The 24560-nt window shown below is 37.5% G+C and overlaps 2 protein-coding genes across 5 annotated transcripts in view; one reads left to right on the forward strand and one right to left on the reverse strand.

Annotated features, from left to right (window-relative positions):
• Positions 1-24560, reverse strand: part of CMSS1 (cms1 ribosomal small subunit homolog) — a 250502-nt gene that overhangs the window by 197273 nt on the left and 28669 nt on the right. The gene's annotated exons all lie outside the window — the stretch shown is intronic.
• Positions 1-24560, forward strand: part of FILIP1L (filamin A interacting protein 1 like) — a 207602-nt gene that overhangs the window by 156892 nt on the left and 26150 nt on the right. The window contains exon 1 of one of the 4 annotated variants that reach the window (XM_061453887.1): positions 17277-17450. The exons of the other annotated variants lie outside the window; for them this stretch is intronic. The gene's annotated coding sequence lies outside the window, so the exon portion shown is untranslated. Of the gene's footprint in view, positions 1-17276; positions 17451-24560 lie in introns of those variants that run through there. 4 annotated transcript variants of the gene reach the window in all.

A 24560-nucleotide genomic window follows, 5' to 3' on the forward strand; every position in this document is an offset into this window, starting at 1 on the left:
GGTATAAAATAGCAACAGAAAACATTCCAAACTTTAAAAAAAACTAATATTTACATAGGGTCTCAACTTTAATCATGTTGCATCCTCCTCTTAGAATATTTACAAACTCCAAATTATCATTTGCAATAAAGCCCCAAAAGCATTAGACTTGTTGACTCTTTATCCAGAGAGCTCTTCAGAGTATGCAATTCTGAATCATCTTTAGGCAAAATTTCAACATAGAAAAGACTCTACAACAGCAGCAGGAATCCAGTCCAGGATGGAGAAGAAAACAAGAAAACTGATCCCCAAGACTCGGAGAAGAAACTCATACCAGAGTGAACCTACACAGCCTTTATTAAATAATAATAATAAAAGCCTGAAGAAAAAAAAAACAACAAAACCTCCAGTGACAAGAGACAAAATTGTTCAAGGCCAAGCTGGATGGGCTTTTGAGCAACCTGGTCTAGTGGGAAGTGTTCCTGCCCATGGCAAGGGGGCTTGAACTAAGTGATCTTTAAGGTCCCTTCCAACCCAAACCAATCTGTGACACTATGAATTAAAGAATTCTAAATTTTGAGGAAGCTCAAATCTAACCCCCCTTAGAAGTCTCAGCTGAGAGAACATCCCATCTTCTCAGCATTAGAAAAGTCAGGCTGAACCCAAATGTTACTGTGATATCGAAACCAGTCAATTTATGACTCTCCTCAGAATAGCTCATACCCTCTGCTCCGCAGATATGGCACACAGCAGGCAGGGTAGAACTGAGTAATCATGCCACTGTTTTTAGAACCAGCTGAATTATTGGTGGTTGTCCTTACAACATATTAGAACTTTAGACATCTTCCTATATCCTGTAGAAAGATGCATCACACAAAGGTCAATGTTTTCTTACGGAAGGTAGGGAGAGACAATGCATGAAGAGATTGCTCCATTTCAAATTCTGGGTGGCAAATTTAATGGGATTTCAGATCAGCAGGTCTGTAAGGGAAGGAGACATCTACATTTCTGGAAAAACACCCCACAATTCTAGTGCTGAGAAGCCAAAGGCAGACCAGGATCAGAAAAGCTTTCTTCCAGTGCCTTGATGGCAAACCAGACAAACACAAGTTTAATACAGTAAGAAGATACTAATTTTGTCAGCACCACTAGTTGAGACTACTAACAAAGTAGTCTACTGAAAACTGAGCATCAGACAGATCTTAATTCAGAGCATGGAAAATGAGTTCTCCCCTTCTTCCCCTCCCACACACCCCCCCATCCAACTCTTGTAACAAATATCCAAACCAGCTCCTGAATTAGTTCTGAGGAGTACACTTAGCCAGAATTTTCTCAAAAATTATGTATTCACGAACTTGAGCATGAGCATCACTCCACTGATACATGAAAAAATTATCTACCTAAATTCTCTACAAAGTAGGCAGAAATTGGGCACATTTTCAGAAGTCAGAGCTACACACCTGCACACTTTTTTCAAAGCTTCAAAAATATGTTTTGAGCAGCCAAGGGCTCATAAAAAAAATGGAGCAACTGCTATAGGGCAACTAATTGGCAGGTCCAGTAAGAACAAGTTCCTAAAGCTCAGATGATCTAGAGAAGGATAAGTCATTGTATTAGGAGAAGGTAAGACTCCTGGTGGCATAAAAGTACAGATTTTAGCCTTCAGTCATGGAGGGATGGCAGCAGCCACTGGCTCTCATCCAGCATTCATTACTTCAGGGGACTGAAGTAACATCCAGAAGCAGAGTCACTGTTGGACATGTAAAAAGGAAGAGGAAAAAAGGATGAGTTCACTTGTGCTGAAAAGGTTGTTGGCATTACATAAGAAATAACCACCCGTGCACATGTGCTCCATGTCCAGCAGGCAGCCCACATACATCCGTTTGAAATTTGCTCTTCAGCAGGATGGCTGCCAGTCATGGCACACAGACATGCTGCAACCCTATTGCGTAAAGAGGCGGCAGAAGCCATTTGGAGTTTCTCACACCATAAAAGTGTCACATGTTGTAACTGCAGTTTTATGGTGGTGGAATACAAAGCTGTATGAGCCATGCACTGATTCTACTCTGTCACATGACAGTGGCCATTAGTTAATATGTGTCAACGAACATACTGAGGCAAAAAATTCCACCTCAAACAGGACACATCCTCACAGCATTTTATGCTGGTATCATGGCCAACTCAAGGAAAAACTCCAATGACTGGATAGTTTATGATATGAAACGTAGTTAACTCCTTAACAGTTACACTCTCATAGAATCATAGAACAGTTAGGGCTGGAAAAGACCTTAAGAAACTGGAACTCAAATGAGCAGAAGGACCAACTTTCTTAAAATGCGCTCTACAAATCCAATTCATATTTAGGAGGCAGGGCTCCACAATAAGGATACAAGTCCTTGACCTTTCTGACCTGCATCACTCTAGTCCACACATAACTAGTTACAAGATTCTGTGCACATGGAAGTGATTCCATCAAAGTCACCTTACTGGGAAAAAACCTATGGGATAACTGAATGAGTTTAAAATTTAGTAGAATAAGACTTGCAAAGCTACCAAATAGAGTATATTTAATAATTTTCTAGAAGCTTCTTTAAAAAGTCTCCTCTTTCCTCAAAAAAAAAGTCATACATTATTAATTTTTGTTGATAAAAAACAAAAAGGGAGAAGAACAGGTTTTCCACCACATATTTATAAAAAGGAAGAAAAAAAACCCCTAACTTACTCCATGGATTTCTACAAATTCCAGATGCATTTTCGTGGTTTTTGCTAACATGGGTGACAATCAAAACAAAATAAATAGGTTTCCTTTTGAAACATTTGTTTTCCTTCCTTTTGCTGACAGTATTTGTAATTTCATTTACTCTGGTAAAGAAATTAGCTCAGATTTCTCAAGTTTTCAGGGTGTTAGTTGTTGACACAGTACTAATTATGGAGGGCTTTAATAAAAAAAAAAAAAAAAAGCTAGAGCTGGCTTTTTATCTATTTTTAGAAGTCCAACCCAGCAAACTTTCCAAATTTAAGTAAGATTGTAAAAGCATCTGTCCTCCTCCTGAAAATAAACTGTGTTTGCTGGCATAATATAACCAATTTACAGATTAGTTTTTCTTTATAATCTCACATAGGGCTTACCATCTCAAAATTAAACTACTAGACCATAAAATCCCAGAGCCAGGAAAGGTCAGAGAGAAGACTGAACAAAATTAAAATGTCATTTAGTCAATTTTCCTTTTCCATGCAGGGATTAAGATCCCCACAGAGTACAGGCCATAACATGACCGATCAGTTGCCGAGTTACAGTTCTCCAAGGGCCCCACCACTCTTCGGAAAAGAGGCCATACTTCTGAAAGCAAATATGGTGGGAGATATTCTCACAGGTTTTGATAAATCATTTTTCAATAGAAAGAAAACCAACTGCTTTCCTCCTAAGCATTTTTTGAGAACATTACTCTCTAGACTGAACAATTCTCAGCTGCAGGCCAAGTAAGTTACAAAACAGAAGCCCTATAGGACCACATTCAATTCTGACCTTCCCAACACTCTCACTTGAAACTGATTATTTAACCGGAGGCACAAAATTAACTCGGGTAACAGAAAGAGGTACCTATGTTTTCCCCACATCACATAGTCTGCTTACAGTTGTGTGCACAGGGCAGAAATACTTCTAGGACTACAGTTAACAGGTTTCCTCAACATGTACTTTGCACTATTTCACATGACGCCTGTTTCCAGGACAGCTATTCTTTTTACTAAGCAGTAAATCTTAAATTGTATTAAGCCATAAACATTCTTGCTAACTTAACATGGTAAAAAAAATCCACAAAACTGAATATTAGAAAATAGGAGGCTTTCAGTTTTTCCTCTTTTAAAATGAAAATATGAATGAAGGCAGGTTTGTGTTTTTGCATCGATTTCTCCCTCTATTCCCTGGCAGAAAGGCTCTGAACCTCTCACATCACCTTCCACTCCCTGAGAGAGAGCTCTTTGGACAGACATTATGAAGGAGCTACAAGATATGCGCTACATACAGAAAACCTGAATAAATGGAGCACACATTTTTGTCTTTAAATAAATCAGTCCCTCAGAAGTTAAGTGTACCAATTATGTGGCTAACATTAGGGCAACAAATTTTCCCTTGCCTTCCTATTGCCATATGCCTGTCATCTTTTTCCTACAGTTTCCACTCACTGTTTCAAACATATGTTGCCACTTACGTGCCAAGAAAGGAATCTCTGAATTACCCCCTTCATATATGATGAAATGGCAGACTGAATGGAGCCAGAGAGCACACCATTAGCAGTTATTCACACTTCTGTTTTCTCTTAACTTCCTCTTCTCCAAAGTTTATTCCTCCTATGCAAGGGGATGTAGAACTATAAAGCCATCCATGACTCATGCTGCAAAATATATAGCTGCAGCCATCGACCAGAGCAGCAATTTTATTTTTTTTTTAAAAGGCCACCTTAAATAAACTTTTTCTCCTTTCAGTTTCCAGATGGAGGATTCTTTTGTGAATTGCTTACCCACGCATCAACACTGGTGATCCAACATTCTTTTCTTGTAAACTCACTACTCAGTTTACCAGTGGTTTGCAGCCTCTCTCCCTGCAATTCTTGCTTCCTAGGGTCAGCCTAGGTGCACACATCACAGTTCCAGAGCAACAGATCCCAAAAAGCATCTATAGTACTACCTGTGGTCTTCTTTTTCTCCTCAAGAGAAGACTACGAAAGACAAAGTCATGCACATAATTCTTCAAAGGATGGAGCAGGGTGGGGGAAGGAATAAATCAGTAAAAGATGAATGGAGGGAAAAAACAGGATGCACAAACAACCAAAAAGCAGTTTGATGACTTAAATTCCCATATGCCAGGGCATCCATGCTCCTGAGAGTGGTTCTTCCAGCACCCTGAAAATCCAGCTGAGTTCCATGATGAACCAGTATCTTGAGCACTCTAATAACTCAGTAGAAAAAAAACTATTCACTGAAACTGATACCTGCAGCTACCTTTCAACCTTGATAAAGTTAAACATGGGTAACTGGAAGTTAGTGCATCAAGAAATGTTTATTTTAAATCACGTTTAAGTCAGTGTTTTAAGAAGGAGTCAATGACAAACAGTGCAAAAGTAGGTGTGCTGGATAGTATCAAGAGAAGTTACCAAAAAAAAAAAACCACCACCAACTTTTGTGAAATAAAAAGCATTACTAAACTGAGTTTAAATAAAACTAATACCTTCACTATTTTCTTTTTGCATGCTCCTGCATTAATTATCAGCATCAAAATTGCCATGTGATAATACCGGACAGGATTTTTATTTTCAGTTTGGGTTTTGGGAGGCATGTTTTTGTAAGGGTTTTTGTTTCTTTTTAATGTGAGAATATACAGGCACAGGCTTTCCAAGAAAAAAAAAAAAAGTGGAACCGTATATTTAATGCCAAAAAATTACACAATTGGAGGTCAAAGAATTAGCTTTTGTCTCCATTTAAATTCTCAAAGAGCATAATGAAACCAGTAACAATGCACAGCCTGAAACCTGGTATATTTTTCATTTTGTACAGTCACTGTTAGTTGCTTAAAGGCATGGGTTTATGCTAGAATGGAAACTCTGCAATGTGTCTTACTTTTACACTATGTTTTGTTATCTAATGACTCTTCCTGGACATGCTTGGTTATTTTTCCCTAGTTTTTAAATGTAACCGTTATCCTGGGTTATCATGTTTGTTAACTTCCAACGTGCCCTATGAAACCAACTGCAATTCATGCAGAGCAACACTTTTCCCTCATTCTAGCACAGTGGCTGCAAAGTGAAATGATGTTATGCTGTTCTTATTCCTCTTTAGTGCCACAGACTTCTGTCTTAACTGGTATCAACCTCATCTTTTCTGGAAGTTAAAAAGCAATTAGTGTATTTCTTGACAAACAGGAATATACTAGAGCACATCTCAGACCCCCATATTTCTGTTGATTCAGTGATGAAAAGTGAAGAAATCCTCACCACTTCCATCACTAACATGAAAAGGGCCCTACAACAGGCTTAATGTTGTTTTTAAATTCTAACTTTCTTTAAAAAGCGCATAAGGAAAAGGAACAGTCAGCAGGGTAAAGCAGCAACTACTGGGACCCAACAAGCTTCAAACAACCCACTGTTAGTGAGGGGATGAAAAAGTTCTTGGGTTCTTTGCAGAAAAAGGAATATTCAGGCTTAAGCAGGAGGGGCCAAAAGGCAGGAAAGTCACATGCAAGCTCTGCTGCCAAAGAGAGAAATCTCATGAATCTCTACATGAATAACCATTAGGGAGAAAATGTCACATTTGTACACAAACTTTCTTAAGCAGAACTACTGATAAGTAAAGGTAAAGCAAGCTGGTATGATGCTGACCGTCACCTATTGTCCATCCAGTGGGTAACAGTTGGAAGCTGCATTCATTTATTTCAAAGATTTTAATATTAACTATATGAATTAAGCATACTGAGTACCCACCCATGGCTGTTCTATGGATGAATGACCCAAAAAAAAAAAGACAGTCTAAGAACTACACTGTCTACTGCAAATGGATAAAAATACAACGGAGTTTTAAATAAGTCTTTGAAGTACATGCCTGCCTTCCTACTTGAGGATCTTCAGTATTACACTCACTTAGACCCCAGTTGTCCTTGAAGTATCAAGATGACTATAGTGAGGCCAACACTTTCAAAACCAGTATCTAATTTCAAGAATTTAAGTGAGCACTGACTACCTGGAACTGAACTGGAGAACTGGGGGATTCTGTGAAATGACCAAATCAAATTTATTATTGCTGAATACACATCGGGAGAGGTACATGAACAAAAAAGTCACCAAAAGGTTCCCACTCTTCAGCAAATATATCTCAAAACCAAACTCAATATTGATGACTCATACCTTAGTCTAGAAGCAGGCAAAATGGGAATTGAGGAGCAAAATCCTTGGCCTTGGCTTCAGTCAGTCTTTTTACTGAAATACATCTTCTGGTCTAAAAGGTACTCTTTTTGTTTGTTCCAATTCAATTAAGTACATTTACAGAAAGAAGGTAAACCCTTAACGAATTTACAATCTTACTTTCTTCAGCTACATCCTTCCCAAGCAAATCCCATCCCCCGTCTATTATTTCACTTCATAGTTGTTGATAGAATGGTTAGGAAATGGTTAATTTTGCACAATTACATCTTCCATATGCGACTGCCATTTAGCATCCCACCCTAAGGGTGCAATCAACCAATAAAGACTTTGCTCTGATTATGTAATGCGGATATTTGATATCCCACTTGAGGCCTCTTTTGGATGTAAAGACAACTACAGCATAGTGACTTTGCAAGTAAGATGATGTAATGCTACTCTGTAAGTAACAAAACATCTGAGCATGTGCACTGTGAACCACACAATTCAAAATCCTAAGTACATTTCAGTCTGAACCATTCAGTTGCTGGAGAGCTGTGTCTCCCTTTCTTGTTTGCTCTGCAGATCTTACAAACTTTCTAAAGCCAAAACCAGAACCAATCTTCTTCAGAACTAGTCACACAAAAAAAAAAAAAAAAACAGAACCGACTTCACCCTCTTCACCCTCATTTAAAGTTAATACATTCTCAAAAAAAAAAAAATCCTCTCCCAACTTGTATTTATGAGTAAGAAGATGAAAAATATTTTCTAGATAACTTTAATCAATGTATATGCCCAAAAGGCAGCTGTCAAAAGAACACACGCCAGATTTGTGCAATTCTTAAAAGTTATATGTGAAATCCAACTCATATCAATGCACCTATAGCTTAAGTGTTATGAAGGTGTTTAACTTGAGATTGACATTCAAATGTTGCAAGTGAACACACACCCAGCAGGTTCATTGTTCATCAGTGTAGAAACAGTGACAGCCTATGCCTGTCATAAGACCATGCACACATACGCATACAGTTTTTAAAAGACTGTCCCCTTATGCAGCTTTATATAAAGCAGCTTTTTTATCTCAGAGGTCAATGAAGAAGTGTTTTTTAAAAGAGAAAAAAAGGTTACTGAAAGTAAAATATTCAAATATTCACTGGAAGAATCACACAATATAATAATAAAATTCTATTATCAACTCAAACTGCTGATGAGGTTACTATGAATAGTGAGAAAGACAAAACAATGTCAGGGTCAGAAGAATTAAGACAGACGAACAAATCAAGCCCAAAGCTCTAATGGAGAGCAAAGTGAACATTCTTTTCTATTGTGAAAGAGGTGACCCTTTTCATTATCCTCAATGTCATGCAATTGACAGCAATAAATTGGCCCTATTTGAAATAAAAGATTCCTAAGATAAGTCCATGCAGAAATGCAAGACACTGACATTTTCCTTTCTAAACTCAGATTAATGCAAAGTAAAAAGCATGCATTTAACACTCTGTGTGGGCTACTTCCTGATTCCGGACCATCTCCCTTTCCCATTTACCTCCCCAGGGGAAAAAAGTGCAACCATAAGCCTTCCTGTATTCCAGTACAAATGCTAAAAACGCCTTTTAATCATTCCTTCACAGCCACTTCATCAGACATTGGTATCTTCACGCAGTCCTCCCTCCACCTTCCAATAATTCTGTCATGGATTTTCTTCCTTTAACATGACAACGGCAAATGGGAACATCACCTGACAAAAGTTAGCCTCTTTCATTGCTTCTGGCTCCAAGATGCACTTAAAAATCAGAGATGAGCACAGAATAGCAAAAGAACAGAAAAGGCTTGTTAATGTCTAGTGAAGTAGTTAAAGTAATAAAATTTAAAAAATAAACAAATAAACCAAAACATAACTGCACAGGGTGATTGATTTGGTCTCCCTGTTCCCCTGCAGTTATGAAAAGAAACAAGTTATTATACTTGCAAAAGGATCCACAAACATGATTTCCCATCTTCCTTTTGAATTACTTAAGATACTAATGTTATTTCCTGAAGCCTGTAGGAATTCACTGCCAAAAATAGGCCACTTTCCTGCTTTTGAGAAATACCTAAAATAGAGAAGATGCTTCCAAGAAAGCATATTCTGCAATACTGAAGCAAAATTAATGAGTCAAAGTTTGGTAAACAACCCCAATTTTCTGATATCAATACACGTGGAACACATACAGGTACGGCATTTAAAGCCAAGGTACCACAAACAGCCCACAGTCACTTCTAAAGAACAACTAGCTGGAAGAAATCAAAACCCATTGGAACCATTGTCCGTAAGAGCTTCAGAAGTATCCACAACTCCTTTGTGTGCATTCACATATACAAATTATACAGAGCAGTTCCCAAAAGGTCTGAGGAATTTCAGAATTCAAACCCACTCTGGCCCTCTCTCCTGAGCGAAGCCACTGATAAGGGTTTGTACAAGCTTCTGAGCCATGAGTGTTTCTGCTACAGGGATATCTACTCCCCATCAGAACTGCTCCAAGAATGCTAGCCACCCATCACACTGGCCACTGAGCAAACTATACATAGCAACATCTTTGGGGCATGACTTGAACTGATGCAGATATACATGGATAGCTGACAAGTTAAGGCTCCAAGGCTCCACTGACATTCCCAAGCCCCAAGGTCAAAGGCATTTTGTAACTCCCAAATAAAATGTTTATTCTTGTCAAGCCCTGCATAACGTTATATCACTCTGGACACACCATAGGCTTCTAGCAAAGTAACTCCTATTTTAGTAGAGTTGGATCCATGCATACTCCTCTACTCAGCAGCAATAGGAAAGCAGACTGGTTTGTTTTATGTGAGAATAGCCTTTGCTCATCTACCATAGGGATTCTGAAATACAAGCAAATAAAATCAGAAAAATAAGGTTAACAAAAATGCAAAGCACAAAACAAAAAAAAAAAAACTAAAAAATCATGTGTCCCAAAACACAGACACCTTAGAGTACTAAAAGCCAACCTGAACCACATTCTAAGAGGTCATGCACAACTGTGTCTTAACCAACAAAACATACATTAGGGGTTCAGAAAATAATTATTCTTTTGCGATTTCTAGTCCTAGGCCTCTCTTTATCATACATGGAATACATACACTTCTCTATGTATCACTTTAAAAGTTAAAGTAAATAGTAGTGTCACCTTCCACAAAAGGTTGCAAGTACTGTCATAAGTACCATATTGCAGGAACTAGAATTGCTTTTCTCCCTCTGCTGTTGTTACTGGCCAGAGTTATGCACAAATATTAACTTATACATACAGTTATGTATTTACTGTGGAGGGGAGAGGGAAGACACATGGGGAGCAACCCAAACGTTTTTTACAAATTTACCATACTTAAATCTTTGTTCTATAGCATCACCTAAGAGTACAAAGGCCTATGACATTTTGTTGTACTACCCTTGACAGGAAAAAAAATGCTAAATTACAAAGATACAGAAGAGAACAACCTGAAATCACATGCCCATTTAAGAAATCGGCTTAATTTTTTTTCCTGAGTAATAACACAGCCTGCTTACAAGTTAAATTATTAACAATTAACAAATCCACCATAGGATTTCATAGTGGAAGAAGCCACTTTACCTCAAGATTTCTCTTATAAGAAACTGCATCACTACAGGAAAGAATCTAATACATGCCTACATTTAATCAATTCTACACAGTTCATCATCACACACTTAACATACACACTTTTGTATGGACTGTAACTATCTTTTATCTAATTTATCTAAGTAATATTAATCTTTGTATTATGAGCTTCTGAGTTTACTAGCCACAGCAAACAGAAGCCAGAAATGATGCTCTGCCAGAATTCTCTAAACTAAGTTACCACAGGGAAGCAACACTGAAAGGCACAGAAACTTTATCCTTACAACTAAAAATAGGTAACTGAAGAAAACAGATCAAAAATACAGTATCCAACAACTGAAAAAAAAACACCACAAAATCAAGCAGACCATAGAGCACTGAGGCAGGTTGCAGGGAAGACTGTTTAAAGAGCATAAGATTTTTAGGTATAAAAAAGGAATTTGTCTTTTCTCTAGGCGCTGGAAGAGAATTTCCTTAAATCACTACTTTGTGCTTGAGTAGAATTTTCAAGCATGAAGCAACCTGCACCTTATTCAAGCATTCATCTTCTGAAAGACTTTCTTCGTAATAGTCCATTCTGTTGACATAACATTCAGAGACATGAGATCAATAAAAGTGTTCCCAGATAATGACACAGATTTAGTAGTGCTGAGTTTAAGGCAACGGTTCTTAATGCTGACATGTCTCAGGCAGGCTGCCACAAAAAAAAGCCAGATTAATACCCTTTTGTATTTGTTCCCCTTCCTCACTCAAGGGTTTTGTGAATTTTTTTTTGTTGCAGACTCTGGAGCTATGGAGTGTCTGAGTCTGCTAAATACATTTCCCCAAGACCAAGAGAATTCTTGAACAGTACCTGCTATGGGCAAGACTAGCACAAAGAGCTACATGTGACTACACACTAGGAGATCATGAAATTTTGTAAATACTTTTCCAGACTAGAGAGTTGAACCACACAACTCAGTCAAATTTCCAAACTATGAATCTATCAGATAGCTCAGCAATTCTGAATCCCAAAGGGATCAATTTCTACAAGTTACACTACACCCCTAGGAACCCACAGTCTAAAACAGCCTGTATAGGATATATTCGCCTCTGAATTATTTCAATTCATATTCCTTTAACAAGTATCAAAATCACCATTAATTTCAAGTACTGTGCTTTAAACAGGGACTAGCATATGGCTACTGAAATTACAGAGAATAAGGAAAACCTTTCAAAATGTATTTTTGCCAGGAATCCTAAGGTGGGGGGAGGGAAGGGAAGGAGGAAGGGGGAGAGAGAGTGGGACATGATTTATCAAGGCAGAAAAAATGTCTTTTAATAGACAGGCTTCATAACGGAAGTGCCAGCATCCAGAAACCCAAAGAACTGCAAATGGGCCCTAGAGCATGTTTGTGTTTTACTCACCTATTGCTGGAAGCCCAACAAAAATACTTCCTCTTCTTGCAAAGTTTGCCTTCCTTAGCATCCACAGTCATTCTTCTACAACCTTACTGCCTTTCAGATAAGCTCTTTAACAGCTATATTTTCACCGAGTTAATCTGTAGGAGGCAAGAGAAGCCTACTCAAGAGAATTATAACAATGAAACATAAGACCTGCAATACTTTTTTTATGCTGGATTCTCTCTAAAAACCACTAAAAAGGAAAAGAAGTATGACAGCTTCATAATCCTCTATGTATAATGTCAACGTCTCCAGCTAATCTTCTTACAGTTTCTAAGCTGCATTCAAGTCCACAGTCACCTAAGTGTGTGCCTCACAAGCTTGTGCTTTCAAAAAAGACCACAGCCTCAAGTAACTTCTGCAAAACTTTTAACCTCTAAGAAACACACTGAAAGCTAAATCCCTTCTGTGTGCTGGACTTCACACTCCAAGGCACTGGTAGAACAGCATCACCCAGCAACAACTGAAGAAACAACAGATGTGAAAGAAAAAGATGGTCAGTGATACAGAGGAACCAAAGGAACTTGCAGTAACTTGATCTACTTCTTCACCTCCATCTGCATCAAAGCTTTGAAAGAAACATCCTCCACTGACACCAGGTTCAATACATGTCTGTGCAAGAAGTTGAGTCAACTTCACTCAAACCTGTGTGGTGATTATTCAAACAAGAACTAAACTGCTCAGAAAGAGGTCTGATCACTTTGAACAAAATGACTGAATTCACAGCTTAGGTTAACACATACAAAAGATCTGAGACAGGAATTCATGTGGAGTGAAACTTGAAGCTCAAAATGTTTCTGTCAACACCATTTCCCTGAAGTTCTACAAGAACCCTGCTGTGACTGAATTTCAAAGGAGATGAATGAAGAAAAGTAGGCAACTAATTACACAGTGTTGAATATTTTTTCTGAGCGATAATGACTAAAGACCAACATTTAAAATGTGTTCTACTTCCAAGCATGTTCACAGACATGGAACTTTGTGTCTTCTGAAGTACCTCACCACAAGTGTCTTCATTATGATTACAACTCACTTGTGCTATTGCATTAATACTGAAATGGCTGTCATGCTTCCAGAAATAGCCCAAATAGGCATACTGGGGAGGCAAGGAGTAATAAATTCTCAGGGCTGTACACCACAAGCAAAACAAACCTCCAAGCCCAAACTGCTTAATAAAATACAATATTGTGCACAGTTGTGCTGTGCAAAAAAAAAAATATCTTTTCTTAAAAAATTATCTTGGTCAAATATACAAGAGGAAGCCATCTCATGAGGAAACAGGGAGCGCTTGCCAGTTCTCCTTAGGAGAGAAGTCATTAATAGTTAAAAGGTGCAGTCATCAACTTCTTAAGGCAGTGCCCGACAAAAAGGGATCTAATTATACCTAATATTTAGCTAGGAGTTTTATTTGTATTTGCAAAAAAAAGGAGAATAAAAGAATCTACAAACAATAGGAGAGTTTGGGAAAATAATTCTTCCGGCTGCCAAAAAAATTAAAAACACACAGTAATGAAGATATGAATCTCTTTCCGTCCATGGTCCATAGTAAAAGACACATGAATCTAAAGAACGTTATCTTTAGAATTTTCACTGCTTCTCTCCCTTGCCTTCCACATGGAATTTATCAGTTGTCAGTGCATTTCAGACTATCACTTAGCCATAATAACCTCTATATTTCTCTTTGTAATATTCAGAAATTAATCTATGCATAAGGATATAAAACACTAAAGTACTCTTTACTAATGAAATCTAAGAGATAGCCAATCACAATGCTAGAAATAAGAAAGTCAAATTGGACAGATTTTTTTTCAGGATGCTATCAATCCAAGAAAATAATCTAAGAGTGAGCCTTCTTCCACTGAGTTAATGTCAAAACTCCCACAGATTTCAGAGACAAGGCTGAGCATAGAGTGGAAAAAAAAAATCCTTGAAGTCACATGAGTTATTAAAACATAAAACATCAGATCCCAATTAGGCAAGTCATTAAAATTCAACTTGTCAATCTTGCACGTTTCAGTTCCCCAGTATTACTTGCAAAGATTTAGCAGACCACCTCCAAAAAAGCAAATGGTTTTAAGTAATGTAAACTGCTAATAAAAGCTTTGACAGTATTTGTACTTCTATAGATGTCTATTTGCAGGATATCAAAGTAACCTAACAATTCAGACCCCACAGAGAATCTGAAAAGCCTGAGATGTGACCAAGAGCCTGATTCAGCCAAGCATTTTAATATATCATTAAAATCAGGCTTATGCTGAAGTCCTTTCCTTTTTCAACAACAATACACAAGACTATGATTTAAGTGCTTTGTTGAACTGAGGCCCAAGTTCTAATTTCCTTTATTTATCTTAGATACAAAATGGCTAAAGGAAGGGGTCAAATTCTGCAATAGACAGGTTATGGGTTTAAGGACACTTGCTGCTATGAATTGCCATGGGGAAAAAAAGAGAAGTAGTTTAACAATGGAAGTAAAGGGAGGAATTCAGAGAGTTTAAGATAAAGTCTAAAAACAGCCTCAAAGTCTTTTAGCTTATTTGCCCTTCTTTTCCCTGCCTGCTACAATCTTCCACCTTTCTAGCTTCTGTTTTTTTTCAAAGTAAAATCCTGAGAGAATGTGGGCACAACTAACAATAGGTAGTGATAAGCAGAGACTAGATGAAAGCCACCACAAGCAGGCTGCAGGAAGCAGCCTTGCTTTGTCAGGGATGCACCAAATGATCCAAAGTTTCTTCAGTTGTCACAATACTTGCAAATACACCAATGCTGAACAAGTATGTCTAGTAACTAAGGAAACTGAGCTGATTTTAGGGAGCAATGGAGAATAAGACAGGCATATGTTCTTGCCCAAAGGCTTTTTTTTTTTTTTCTTTAGCGCAGGTTACCAGTGCCAGGATTCCACCTACAGATACTGGAAGGCACTGTAATCAAGCAGTAAAAGAAGGCTTCTCAGCAACACTATGTGTTGCCTCAGATATAAATATACTTTTCATGCTATAGTAACCCAAAACCCGGAATTTCAATTATATAGTTCTTCAACAGAGCTTGGAATAGTACTTTTTTTAAGTTGTACTTTTACTAAGTTGTTATAATACAAGAGAAGGAAGTCAGGCCATTACACACTTAGCTGATGCTCTTTGATAAAGCTGTTTTGCAGAAGGTCACAGATGTGTATTTTTGTATCGCAAAGGAGAATTAATTAAGAAACTAGAAGTTCATACTTTGGTCATCCCCAGATACAAACACAGACTTAAAAACTGGAGGACTTGCATTCCCTATTCCCAGCTCTAGCCTGCCCCCAGACTTCCAATAAATTTATTGCTACCACTACCTCAGCTGCGTTCCTCAGCAGAACTGGGCTGGAAGGATGGATTTTTGATTACCAGCTCTTGAGAAGTCCTCCCCTTCAAAGCTGTTTATGGTCTACAACAACTGTTTCAATGTGGGTGGACAAAACTGCAGATTTTCATATTGAGACAGACTAGAGAGACAGGTTCTGCGCAGGTGAAGGGGAAGATGCAATAAAATACCCCACAATTGCAAAGGGAACCAACTAAAATACAAAAACAGCAGTTTTCACTGTATTCACTGTAAGCATTTGTATGCTTGTACAAACACGTAAAAAGAAATGCATGCACATTTAATTCCCACATACATTCCACAGATCTACTTACCTGACTCTCCCCCCCCCCCCCCTTCAAATCTTAACTGGATGCAGCATCCTCCACAGCCTACTCTAAGACAGTATCTTTGCACCTCCAGTTGTCCTTTCTTCTAAAACAGAGTCCAGCAGAAAGGGTGAGTTTGTAGCTGAAGATGAAGTCAACTTAATGTTGCTTTTACCAAGATCACCTCGATGAGTTTTTATGTAATTCAAATAATCTACACTTGCATAATGCTTTTGAGAAAAACTATACAAAATGTTAGTTCCCCAAAACACAGGAAATAAAATATTATACCGGTCTATCCATTGGTATATTCATATAATTATTTCTGAAACCATGTTGGAAGGGTCAAGATACAGGTACTGCACTACTAAAGAGATCTGGAAGTTTTGTAATCAAGCATACAAATCTGAACTTCCTCAGAAACTTACAAGTGGGATCATGTGTACACACAAGTAGCACACTTCTGAGTAAGTCTTTACCCAACCACAGTGCAAAGGGCTGGCTGAAATTTTCCAACTAAAAACTAAGTATTTTTTTCAGGCTCCATTCAAGGTAAATATGTGCAAGGAATCTAAGAGAGTCTGTCTTTTCAATGAAAAGCAAACATTTTAATCGTAATTTATCTTCATATCTACAGACAACATCCCCCAAATAAACTGGCTTATGTTAGAATTATATTCAAGTATACTAACACACACAAAAAGGAAGCACTAGGACAGCTTAAGCCATACCAAAGTTTACCTGAAGACTAAAATTCAAATGCTGCAAATAAATGAAATGTGGATGCACCAACTTTAACAGAGCTGCACAAAATAGTGTAGAATGCCTTTCAACTGTCTCATTAATTTAACCCTTAGTGGGATTTCAACAAGTTCTGTGCCTATTTCAAGTATTTCTTCTTTGTGTTCTCAATGTTTATTGAGGGTGTACACTGAAGGACAGGGAATACAAGAGATAGATTTTCAGCTCTTCAATCTAAATCCTATTTTGGCTTCCTGCCTCTTTTCTAAATATTAAAACAAAAGACTCATTTATTTAAGACCTTCTTACTAAAAATAGTTGTTGGGACTGCTTAATTGTGTTAGCTGAAGCACAAATATACGAAAAGGAAAGGGTTTTGTTGGAAAAACACTGAAGAGAAAAAAAAAAAAATCAGATTTCATCTGGCCTTCCCATCATCACTTAAGAGAATTGTTTTGTAGTTACATCATCAGGAAATAAAATACTACCCTCTGAGGACCCCAACTCTTTACAGAAAGAAAAAAAAAAAGAAGGCTCAAAGTTCATATCACCCTCAGAGGGGCACAGCTAAATTCACAGCTTTTGTCATATAAAATAAAAAAAGTCAGAAAAAACCTCCCTTAGAACAGCTAATTACAGGAGATGACCTGGAATTTAATTTTTCCCTTCTCAAATTCTAGGCTGTGAGACTAAGTGGAAAACATGATAACTAATCAGCTAACAACTTCTAACAACTCCATTATCAATAAAAGGAGCTGCCCTAACCCAAACCTTCCACACGTTCTTCTTGGCCATGAACTAGTAGACAAATATTTCACACAGCCCCGAGCGTCAGCTGGAGCCAGAACACATTAATGAGCTTTTTAAGTTCTGGCTATCACTAAAGTACACCAGTCATACCCGACGAGTCTGCACAACACGGAGCGCCTTATATGGCTAGGCAATGACGTAATGCTCCATAGGCTTGGGGCATGCAAAGAGCCTATCTCTCATTGTTTAGTGGGACTGCTGGAATGCTCACAGCTCTGATGCTACAGCTCAACGCCTCGCTCGCACCATGGAGCAATAGCTGACCCAGGATTTCTATAGTCCAGGAGTGCAAGGTAAGGGAGAGGGTGGGAAGCAAACTTCTTCTGGCAAGCACTGACGCTTCTTGCTTTTTCGTATCGAGATACTTCTTCTTCTAAAAAGTCACTTCGAAAAAAGGGGTGAGGACTGATAAAGAATGAAATACCCCCAAAACAGCACCGGGAGATCTAGAAGATATCTGGTTACTTGGAAGTAGGATGACTATTTCAATCGGTAAAGCTGCATTTTAAACAATTCCTACGGAGCCAAAGGATAAGGAATTAGTGTTAAAGGAAGACGTAGTTATGAATTACACACACTTTTCCAATGGCTGGATAAAATCATGACTGCATTTAAAGCTGTGGAAAGAGTCCAACAGTATTGTAATATATTAGGTAGAGCTACTGCCTTTTTTTATGCTGCATTTATATGCATATGCTATATATTAGCAGACATGTATGCACAGATGCCTCTAAGCATTTATATACTTAAGAACAACTTTGACTACAGAGGGATGTATAAATTGCACAAACATTACTCTGCAATAAGATTATGCTATGTCTGAAAGAAACAACTAGTTTGATTACTAACAAACTTCAGCTCCCACACACTGCTTCCCTCTTCTGTATCTTGTGTGCAAGTGTCAAATCACAAGAGGACAGAACTGTCAGATTTTGAGGAAAAAAAAAAACTTTAAATCCTTGTCAAACAAACGATGAGGCTTTCAAAATCAGAAAACCCACTGCTCTCCTTGAGGCTTATTTTACAAGTTGCTGAACAGTATTGCAGTTACTGCAATACAGAGAAAAGAGTTTTGATGAGGCACTAGGCAACTTGAAAGATTAGACCTTAGTGTGCTTATAATTCACATCTGTGTAGTACACAAAATTACACTGTCCTCTCTGCTGATTAAAGACCAAAACCTGTCAAATCCCCATTTATAGGAACAACTGCAATTAAGTCAATTGTACTGTCCTACTTACAAATTCAAATTACTAAGCACTCTTCTCCAGTCTTAATGTGCAACTGAAAATGTTAGAGAGACTCCTTAAGACCTTTAAAAAATTCTTCTTAAAAGTAAACCATGGTTTTGTTGTAGGTTTTCATTTTCCTTAATGCAAAATTAAATCAGCATCAAATGTTAGGACACCAGAAAGAGTTTTTGTCTTCCTTCATTTGGTGTTTTAAATCCCGCAAAATCCTTGTTCAGGTATATATTTAGAAAAAATCAAAGCTGATACAATCACATGCACTGCTGTACTAGCAAGCATATATGGATTCAGAGACTCAGTCAAAATATCATGTGTGAATATTTTCATTACTTTTTTTTTAAAAAACAAGAAAATATTACGTAGTTATTTTCCACATACTTCTAAAAATGTAAATATATAGAGACACATTTAATTTCAAAGATCATTCAGGTATTTCTGTATTATTAACCTTGGCATTTAGGTAAAGGTCACATCCATGTTTCCAAGATAATCACTGCTGTTGCAAGCAAAGCTTACACCCCTGTTGATGCCTTGAGTCTGCCTAGCTACAAAACCAGGGAAGAGGGCACAGAATATTATATAGAGAATGAAAAGAATCCTAGCAACCAGAACAAATTTAAGTTTACTGTAGAAAACCAAAATCTCAGATCAGTATCCTAAGTTCCTTACTACATCTTTTGCTCACTCTTCTGTCATATCTGAAGACTTGCAATCTATGTCCTAGCATACTTAGATCTCTTCACTGATAAATGATTACTTTAGTTTCTACCTATCCTATATCCAGTGGATTTAATGCCTAATAAATAGTCAAGTTGTAAAGTGTAAGTTAGCTACATTATGAAAACATAGGTTATGAACTAAAGTAACATACTTTAAAGAATGTGTCTGAGTAGAAAGGATTAGCTGAAGTCAAAGGACTACGATATGATAAAAAAATCATACAAATGCAACACATGCAATAAACATCAACACTTGATATAGGCAATAATTAGAAAAAGAAAAAAGCCTACACGTAGGTAAGAAACTATTTCAGCTCCTCTAAATCCAGAGGAGGGTAACATTTATCATTAACTACTGCTTTAGCGATTTCCACAGTACCATCTGTGCTGTGAATGCTGCTAGCCTAATATGAAACATAACATCTATCAAAAGCCGTAAGAACTCTATTTGCCACAGTTCGTCTTTCTTAGATCAAAAGGGAAAATATTCTTCACTTAATACCTAGAGAACCTATTTTCCTCTCATTTATACTAACCGGTAAAAGAATTTCACAATAATTAAACTGAATTATAATGTCTCACTATTGTTGTATACCACCACACCATCCCACCCCAGTATTACACTCTTTTATCAGATTTCTTAATACATATTGAGAGTCTCTAATTTCAAGCAATTAAAACATTACCTTGAATCACCTAACAGTAAAAGGAGGCAGCAAAGGAAAAGAATTATCACATAATTCAGTCTTCAACAACTGTATTTCTTCACTTGTATTTCTTTTTTTAGTAATTTTTAACAACATTCAGTGTAAAGAGAAAGCATTTTTAAGAGCAAGTATATCCTCCAGAAATGAAAGTCAACTTCCTATCAAACTGCACTGACTGTTCCTTCCCCGCCATTTCCCTTCCCTCTACTGACAAACATCATGTACTGCTGACAGCGGAATTTTTAGATATTTGATCCAGAAGAACAAGGGATATAACTCACAATTATTTTATCTTCCCTGTCAATACTAATAAAATCAAGTAGTGTTTACCTAATACTGTGATGAATTACCATGCTTGCCATTGTCACAGGATAAAAAATTCAGCCTGTTTTACATCCCAGTTTTCCCTCTGTGGCAGTTCTTAAAAGGCTGGTACATTTCATCAGGAAAAATTCTTTACCAGGTATAGGTCAGCATGGGCAAGGGAGCAGCCATTGCTCCTCTAGACCTCTCCCGCAAACAGCTTCTCACAAATTCTGGGTGTGGTATTACCTTAATACAGTTCATTAAAGAAGCAATAAAAATATCTTAAGTCAGAGAATCCTAAGGAGCTTACAGTGTAGGAAGACCTATTTTTAAAAAGCATCCTATAAATTTTAGTTCTGACTCATTAATATTTTCCCTTAATACTTTAGTCTGCCATCAAGTTGATTTGAACTTAGAAACTATGCCTTACCAATAAAAATAAATCATTTTCAATTGCTTAGGTTTGTGTTTCTTATATTGAATGGTTCTGCCATGGCATCCTTGAGGTTCATGTTGAGCTTTTTTGAAGTGGGTGAAAGCTTGGTTAGTTCAGCCATTCACTAAACTCTATTACGTAGCTCCAAGATATAAGAGGCATTGCTGAAAAATTCTAAATATAGTGCCCAGTCTTTTGATTTAAGGGAAGTAATGAACATGTTAAGTCTTAACACCTCTCAGTATGTTATGCTGATTTTGAGGTTTCCTGTGTTTTCTATCAGTGAGAGAGAAATCACTTTGATTGCATGTCCATGTGTTGTTTCTGGAAGGTCAGTAACAGCACTCAGGCTGATGGACCCATGGAGCACACTCAGGCATTCACAGCTCACTTTCCTCCAGTGTTCACAAATTCAGGGAAAATATATTTGAATGTTTTCTGTGGTAGTCTGTAGCTTGCAGTTAAACAGTAAAATCAGCCCCTCCCAATGCACTGCCTCCATACCAGAACAACAGAACTGAGGTGACAGTAAAGAGGTGGATGTTCACGCAATAAATAAATGCTAGCTGAGCAAACACCCAGCAACATCATTGTATAACCCTCCTTTAATAACAAAATTGAAAGCTCGGGTGTGAAAGTTCAAGCCAACCTTGCTAGACAACATTTCAACACAAACTCAAAGTCCTATAACCTTGGTCATTCAAGTTGATAAATGCACATACCTACAGCTCATCATGCATCCCATGATGACATAACCTAACTGCTTGAATTCAGCCTCGAGCTGGGCAGGGGACCTATGGACGACCACCAGAGACTGGCTACTGAGGTAAATAAGCAGAACTTGAGCCTTGCTTCAGATTGCATGCTCATAGAAGCTGAGCAACCAAAGCCCAAAACCACCTAACTGCTCATGCTCAAGCTTCAACAAACTTTCACAGTTGTACAGATAAGGTACACAAAGCTCCCATGAGCATAACTGAAAATGTGGATGGAAAAAACAAAATACTTCTGACAAGAAAAACATTCATCTTGCATACATTTCAGGTAAATAAAAAAAACTCATCAACCAGATTTCATTGCCCTGTATAGGTTTCCAAAAGGTTGGGAAGGAATACGGCAATCACACTTTAAAGAAATGATGGGTTCAAGTTCTTAAAAGATATGCCTTAAATCTAATATTCAAAGCAATTTCTTTCAAATTCATTACAGAGAGTGGATTTAAAACTTAGCTTTTTTTTTTTATTGGAGACAAAAGACTTACCTAGTGTTTGCATTGCAACTACTGCAATAAGAGTGTAAGAGAAAGAGAAAAAGTATTTAAAGCTGAAATGAAGCAGCACATTGCAACTACCATGAAAAATACACACAAGGTTGGCTGTTTAAAAACGGAAAGTAATACACTTATAAAACTCACATTTTAATTGCATATTGGATTTTAGCACATGGACAAAACCATGTTTGAGAAAGTATAAACTCACTGAATTCCATCAAATTTTTATGGATTTAATCAATATTCTGGTAAAATGTACATAACTTTCAGTCACTAAGTCAAATTGCAAAAATTAGGAAAATTTATCACCATTACTTGGCTTACCGCAGGCAGGACTGTATTCTACTTGGCTACAGAGATGTTTCAGAAGCCACCTAATAAATGCCACAGTTGGTTTTGTTTTCAACTTCAAAACATTCCCACCAGCCAAGCACATTCTCAGCCTCAGCAGAGCCATTCTGTTTCAGATCCCTACATAGAAAAAAGGCAAGTGAATTAATTACGAGTCTAATTGCTTTTTTTTAAATTGAACCTCAGGCTGTAACTCCTCCACCTTTGGGGCAGCCAACCCATGACCAAAACATCTGAAATCCAGTGCTGAACATAGTAAGCTGGATGTAGGTAGGTGGGGGAAAAAAAATTACACCTGTTAATGATCAAAGCTGAAACATTCTCTTCACTTGCTAAAGAGTACAGTATACTGTTTCATATAAAGAGAAAAGTCTTTTCACTAGCAGACCATGTCATTCCTAAATTAAATACTGAATTGGCTTCAATGAAAAGGCCACCATGAACCTTGGCAGGTTTAAGACTTCTCCTAAAACACGTTTCTAGAAACATATCTAATATACATATATGGGTATGTACATTTGCTTGCATATGTGTAAGCAGAGCAGGGAGATAAAAAGCCTCTGAAGCAAAGTCAGCAAGCACAGCTTCAATATAAGTTAATTCAAGCTAGATAAAATAGACTGCCTATAAGAGGAATGCAGGGATGACACCAACCCCTGGAGACTTGTGCTTGGAGTTGCATACATTGATTCCCTTTTGGGAAAGCAGCAGACAACAGCTGACAAGAATCTTTTAAGTTTACATATTTTGCTAACACTCTAAAAGGAGGAAGGATGAAAAAGTAACAATGGTATATGAAGGAGCAGCCGCTTTGAAAAGTGCCTGCTTGCCCTTGCTTTGTTCCCATCCTCTGCCTAAAGCTCTAGATGCCATCTTTGAACGTAGGAAAATTCTCCAATCAGGATTAACTGGGTGGGGGGAATCGTAATTCGACAAGGTAACATTTTATAACCTGCAAATTACCTTCTCATGTATCTAGGCTAATGCAGTTAACCAAACAAACTAGCAAGCTCTGTCTAGGGATAATTGTGTCTTTTATTTTCAGCATTTGAAATCACATTATAAATTAATGATAAAAGCTAAAATGTATTACATCAGAAACATACTCTACATGAGGCATGCTACAGCTCCTTCGTTTTCAGTGACATCTGAAAATAGAAAAATATAACCTAAACATCACAGACCATCAGCCAAGAGGCAGGAAAAGAGATCAAATAGGGCATGTAGTCAAATGGCCTTCAGTCACATAACAATACTGAGTTATAAATCAATTTGGGGTACTGTAACAAGGCAGAAAACTTTTGACTGAATTAACAGTTGTTTGAAGAACAGGGAACACTTGGAGTCTAAAAGTCTTCATATGAAGGGGCAGGGGAAGCATACATAAATATGATGCTCCTCTTTCCTAACTCTCTATGACAGTTTTTGAAAGGCAGAGCAAGTAAACTGGAAAACAACTAAAGATGGAAAAATAAGTATTTGTCTTGGCTTTAGGAAGACTGTTCAGACCAATTTTTAAAAGCTTTTAAGAAACCATTGGTCACAGAATAGCAAGAACTAGTTAAATCCATTTTTTTGAATGGTAACAATTCAGGGGTTTTCCCGAGACATTTATTTTCCAAAACAAGCAACAGCTGCTGAACTCACACGCAAGTAGCTCATTCTAGACACAAACTCTTACTGGCACATTTAGTGGACATACGACTAAAGGACCCAATTTTCTTTTATGCTTAAGCAGGGCATTTGATCTTTAATGCAGTGAACTACCAAGGCTTCAGAAGAACAGAAAAATCTTACTTTAACACATCATAATTGACACATCTGAGTAAAAGATGTTCTTTAGTTAAATAATACATCATAGGTGAAGTGGGTACTTAAAATGCTATGTAAATATGTAAATTAAATTATGAAGTAGACATTGGTTAGAACTATAACCATTAAAAAATTTCTCAGACTATCATTCTTAGCTCTCCACTGGATCTTCCTATCCTGTAGTCTAAACCAATGTGTTGGTGCTCTCTGAAGATCAGTTTCTAGAACTTATGTTGACCATGTAAACTTAAATCCCAAGGAAGAACGCCGATGCCAAGGATTAATGTGCTTTACACAAATCATGCGTTGACTTTGCACCTTTATGAGATTCACCAAGACCTCCCACGCCAGCGTGGCCTGAGGTCCTACCAAGAGAAGAGAAAATTCAACTTTCAAACATCCCATATCTCAAATCCCAACAGATTCAGATATAGGAGACATACAAGAAGGACATTTAAAAGGATTTTATTAGGACTTGTAACAAGAAAGTGAATTATCTCTCAACTAGCAGAGTCCCTGGAACTACAAAGTTTCAGTACCTAGAACTGTACC

This window comes from Pezoporus flaviventris, unplaced genomic scaffold (genome assembly GCF_033815535.1).
Source record: "Pezoporus flaviventris isolate CSIRO_AGI_PZ_B2104156 unplaced genomic scaffold, CSIRO_AGI_Pfla_v1 ptg000015l, whole genome shotgun sequence".
NCBI lineage: Eukaryota > Metazoa > Chordata > Aves > Psittaciformes > Psittacidae > Pezoporus > Pezoporus flaviventris.